The sequence below is a fragment of the Ammodytes marinus genome (assembly GCF_949987685.1).
Source record: "Ammodytes marinus genome assembly, chromosome: 18".
NCBI lineage: Eukaryota > Metazoa > Chordata > Actinopteri > Uranoscopiformes > Ammodytidae > Ammodytes > Ammodytes marinus.
In genome coordinates, this window is record NC_137222.1 from 17,189,445 (window position 1) to 17,195,422 (window position 5,978).

The window sequence follows — 5,978 nt, forward strand, 5'->3', positions numbered from 1 at the left end:
AAAAGTTTTTGGGAGATTCTCTGCACACATTTACTGCTGTAAGCTCACATTATTCATGTTCACAAAATAAAATCAGCTGGGCAACACATGTGATCATGAACTGGGTCTTTAAGATCCAATTTACCTCATACCCCAACAGCCATTGCTTCACAGTCAGTAGTAGCTTACATCCTCTGATGGTCACATGCAAATGCACACATTCTCTGCAGACCCTGCTGCAAAACATCGCAGTGTCCTTAAATGCTGTTCATCAAACCTTTGCTTATATTATCCCAACATTCAGAAAACTGTATTTCAGTGCTTGCATTCAAATGACATATTTGCTTTTATATTGTAATACTTAACAACTATAAGTTTATTATACTGTTATGGATACTGCACTGCCCAAATGTTGTAGCTATATACCGTATGTAATGTTTAATGTACACAGGTTGGGTGTCAGGAATAAATATTGAATATTGTATTTCTAGTTATTGTGAAATTACTACTTTCTTGTATTCAGTTTGGCAGAATGATCCATCAAAAAAACATTATGCTGGTGATGGTCATTTAATTTTGACAAAGTAAAGTAGTTTTGGGTGATTCATGTCTTTTTACATTTTGAACACTTCCAATAAGGTACTATGATAACACTCGTGCCTATGCATAGTTGTGGTACTTTTTCATATTTAATTTATTTATTAGGATCCCCAATATCCATTTGATGTTACCTTGCTACCAATTCATCTTCCATTGAATCACTCAACACGGTACAAGTCAGATCAGCCAATGCCCTCGCCTTTCTTAAACCACTGCCTTATTATTCATACAATCCCTTACGGTCTTATGCTACTATTTCCTATGCACAGATCATTTTAAAAAGCTGTGCACAATGGAACAAGGCTGTAATTTAAAGGGTGCTGATGATGATGTCATAATAAAAAAGTGATTTTTTTCAGGGCTTAAAGGAGATCAGGATCCCTTCAAAACAGCAGCCTGTGAAAATGGTAGGAATGGTGTGTCCTATTGCTACCATTTTCACAGGTTGCTGTGTCCTGGTGCCCCACTTTTCCACCCTTAAAGCACAGGAGTCAGAAAATAAGTGGATAAAGAAAAAGGTGACTAAAGGTCTAATTAATGTGGGGAAGCGATGGGACAAGCTTGCACCTGCAATAAATCAAGATGCTGACAGGCAAAATGTAAAGCCTTAAATGTGTTAGATTTAGATGTATCTTGACCGTAACCAAATTATTATAGACTGACTTTTCACATGCAAGGTAACCACAGTTTACCTGCTTTATTGACCTTGATATGGCACTTTGATGCCTGCCTGGTATTTGGAGATGGGTCTTTAGAGAATATTTGACCTACTAGCTCTAAATGGACCTTGACGGTACAGCAATCTTTATTTGATGCCCTCCGTCAGTCCTTGAATTGCAGCGCTGAGCTGTGGATACTTTCAAAAGTCAGTGAAGGAAGGCTATTTATCTGTGAGGTGGGACCTATGATAATGTGTTGATTTTCACCTTGGAGAGCAATGAGCATTCAGTCAAACCACTTCGGCTTGGCCTGGAGGCAAGACTGGTTAGAGGATCAGAGGAGACACACTCACCCCTTGGTGTTGCATTCACCATATCCTAAATAGGCCTACAACAGTGGCAGTGATCATAATTAACACTGATTGAGAGGCCTCTATACAATAAAGTAGGCTACCATACACATGGATAACTAGGAATTGCAGATTAAAAAAAAAAAAAATCTCTCTAAAGCCTATATTTTTTTTGTTATATCATAGTATTAAATGTTTAAATGGGGACATACCGCTTAAATATAGCAGAGGAGGAACTGGATATAATTAATCCATTCAGTTTATTTATTTTGTTTTATTGTATCCATCCACTCTGGTTATTAGTTCGACAGGAAGTGTGTTAGCCCCCTGCTCTTAAACAAAGTTAGTTTGACAACATTAGGCTTCACTTCAAAACAAAACAATGCTCTACCGAAAATCAACGCCTGCAGTAGACCTTCACCACAGTCGCTTAGTAGGCTAAACATTTGCAGACGTGGCATTTCATTATTCCAAAAGTTCGCAACAGCACCAGCAGTAGCTAACGGACTCTCACGTGACACACAGCTGTCAGCATCAATGCAGAAGGAGATGTCGCCAGGGCCAGTCAGGTAGATGCTGCTTTTTAAATTGTACTTGCTTGTAGTAGTTAGCATTGGCATGGGCTTCAATTAGGTGTACTCGCTAAATAAATAAAAAGTTCACGGACTTTTGTTTTCCTTTGTATGAACATTTTCGCGGAAAACCGACGAGCCGTGACGCTTCCAACCCAGGCTGCTGATTTCATGAGATACCTGGGAGGACAATGGACATTATCGCGAGACCGTCAACTGCCAGCGTTTGGTACTTAAATGGTGAGTTAAAGCTTTTTTTCTCAAGGGACACTATATTGCCCTGTTGTTGTTCCCTAGGTTAACTTTTTAACCGCGCACAATTGCTACTGTGTCTTTTGTAAAGCTTTGTTGTCAGTGTCACTGTTGTTGAATCACTCATGCAATATGGCCTTAGGTATTTAAAAATTACCTTTATTTTGCTAGCTGTCAACAGCTTTCTTCCGTCACAAACCCCTATACATTTTTATTTTTACATTGAAGACACATGACCAGCTTGTATTACTATTGCAGCATTTAGTTTTGAAGGCATACAAATAGTTGTATAACTCAATTGTAAAGTGATTTGAATTACAGTCTGCACATGCCCCAAGCAGTTCAGAGATACATAATTAGGCACAGTAAGTGACAACACCTGTGTGGCTGGACTTTTTAAAACAGCTCCCAACAACACACTGTTATTTTTAATAACAGGGTCATGAGGGCAATATGTATGTTCTCTTTGATGCTGAAATGCTAAGTGTAATAGCCTGGGATAGGACAAGTTGCGTTTGTGTACTTGTTTTGTTACTAATAGTAAGCAACAACACACGAGAAAAGTGGGAAAACACTGTATTGTGTTACCAGAGTTCAAGCATAGTTAGGCAGACAGCTTCTGAGCGGGATACCTGAATACATTCAAGTGTATTCTTGTGATTGGGAGACATACCCTGTGTTCCCAATCACATACTTTTCCCTTTTACAATACTACATACTAAATCATGCTGGTTTCAATACTTCAACATGCATTTGGATTGTATTAGGGTATCTTGGCATACTTCATTTGACATGCGTGGATTGGGACATCCTTATTCTTCTTCATGGCATACTAAATAGTATGGAAGTATGAATATTGGAACGCAGGGATAGTGTTCCAATACAATCCAGTTGTGTTACATGGCAATCAGATGATAGAGATTTGTTAACCGCTAAGCATGTGTCTCTACTGTGGGGTAGCTATAGCATGAGTATATCTGGTTGTAATGACACTGTTTGTGAACAAAAAAAAATCATAGTTCTGGCCGTAAATGTATGACAGTTTTTTTTATGACACAGTAATTGCTGACATCTGGGTAACATGACGACTTTGCTACAACAACAAAGTCCAAAGTCGCAGGAAACTTGAGCGATGAGATAATTAGACTAGGCTGTAAACAAGACAACAGTTTGGCTAGGATTATTTGGACCGCTTCATTTGAAGGCACAACTGGTGTCAATAATCCCTTGTAACAGTATGCACTCACTGCACAAACAATTCTGGAAGTACTACTGAAGTTAGTGTATAAACTGTGGTGGATCCAACAGACAGTCTGGGTTACAACTTTATACTGTTCATTTTCTGTTCTGAAAAGTTTGGCTATAACCTTTACTTTAGTGTAAAACCTTTTTAATTATCTAACTGCTTATGTTTCCTGACTTATAGTTGGTAAGGTAAGATAGATAGATGGATGGATGGATGGATGGATGGATTGATGAATGGATGCATGGATGGAGAAAGAGAAATAGAGAGAGAGAGCGATAGATAGATAGATGGATGGATGGATGGATGGATGGATGGATTGATGAATGGATGCATGGATGGAGAAAGAGAAATAGAGAGAGAGAGCGATAGATAGATAGATAGATAGATAGATAGATAGATAGATGGATGGATGGATGGATGGATGGATTGATGAATGGATGGATGGAGAAAGAGAGATAGATAGATAGATAGATAGATAGATAGATAGATAGATAGATAGATAGATAGATAGATAGATAGATAGATAGATAGATAGATAGATAGATAGATAGAAACAGACTGTATTGATCCCAAAGGAAATTCAGACATTCAGTAGCAAACATACGTAATAACAAAAAACAGAGAACAAGATTATGCCTATGCCAAACACTGGGGAATGTGGAGTGATCATTTTTTAACTACAATAAGGAGGGGGTTACAGCTGGTTAAGTTAACCATGCAGCTAACATTGCAAGTTCAGATTAAAACACTGAGTCAAATAGCTACTGATGGGACTCTTGCACACACACGCACGCCTCAGCAGACCTGGATTGTGTGGACATTAGCAGGTACTGAGTTTAACTGGTGTTGCGAATGGTTCTTGTAATCACTATAAAGACTGCTCTCTTGGCAAATTTTTACGACAACGGATTACTTTCAGCGGCTATTTATTGTCAGTCCAAGGTTCTCAGGAGCCACAATACGGATGGTGCTGTAAGTTTCCTCAACTTTAAATGATGAATGTGTCGGGAGTGGATCAGCTATCCATTGCACATGCGGTCTGAACGCTGCGCACTAGGACACATTTGTGAAAAAGAATAATGATTGCAATGAATGATGCGTCCCTAGTGGTGTGTGTAGCCTTGGCGATCTGTTGATGCATTTTTCCAGGAGAATGTTCTCCGTAGACGATCTATCATCTTCTAAATTCAACGCGGTCATGTCGCGCATTGGCTTTGAATATTTGAGAATGCAAAAAAAATTCTCTGTTTGAAAATGTATTTATTTTGTAGCCAACAATACAATATATATTTCACTAAAAAAAAACACTTCATCTGTGGTGTTTTCCATTGTTGTTCCTTAAGGTGCGATCGCTGTAATGCTATTGTATCAGCCTGGCAACAGAAGGTCAACTTTAAAAGGTTTCCATTACTGAAAAGGTCAGTGCCTCCAGGTGTGAAGCACCGCCACCACAGAGACAGAACATTCAGAAACATTGAACCAGTATTTAATTGGCTGAATGGTCTCTAACTGTGTTATATTTATAAATTATTTGATCGTGTTTGCAGGAAGGATGCTCTTTAAGATTGGCAAACAGCATCACCACTGTCTGCGCCCATACACAGTTATTAGTGTGTGTGTGTTTACATGCATAACTTGCACTCATGCATATAGTGTGAACTCTCATTGCTGACATATTCTTCTTGTTTGTCAGTGTGTGTGTGTGTGTATGTGTGTGTGTGTGTGTGTGGCTGTGTGTGTGTGGCTGCGCACACATGATGTGTGTGGGCTGTTCCCTCCACTACCCTGAGCGGTGGCTAGGGGGTGCACTGTGGACACGGTGTGTTTATAGGCAAGACAGAGAGAGAGAGAGAGAAGGGGGAAAGGGAGAGAGAGAGAGAGGGAGAGGGAGCTGGAGAGAGAGAGAGTGTGTGTGTGAGAGAGAGAGTGTGTCTCAGTAATGTATTCCTGCCTGTGGCTGGGCTGGTCACATGGGGAGAGCAGCCTGTTTAAAACAGCCTCAGCTCTCTCACTCAGAGCAGTGCGAGACACAGAGACAGACGCAGACGTTCTCTCTCTCCCTCTCTCTTTTTAGCGCACACACACACACACACGCTCATGCACACGGCAGACGGCAACTTTCCTCTATTGGACTGACTCAACAACACACACACGCCGGGATAGACACACACACTCCCCTTTGCCACAGCGGAGAAGAGGATAAGGAGTGACAGACCGGGAAGAAAAAATAAATAAATACAGAAAAAAGGAGGTTTTCCAGTGAGTAACCAATTGATTTTTGTATTAACTATTTTCCTTATTTAGATTTTTTTTTTGGGGA

General features: G+C 39.8%; 1 protein-coding gene across 1 annotated transcript in view; it reads left to right on the forward strand.

Moving 5' to 3' along the window:
* Positions 1-5,692: 5,692 nt before the first annotated feature.
* cntfr (ciliary neurotrophic factor receptor) overlaps positions 5,693-5,978 on the forward strand; it is a 219,969-nt gene continuing 219,683 nt past the window's right edge. The window contains exon 1 of the mRNA XM_080046172.1: positions 5,693-5,917. The gene's annotated coding sequence lies outside the window, so the exon portion shown is untranslated. The remainder of the gene's footprint in view (positions 5,918-5,978) is intronic.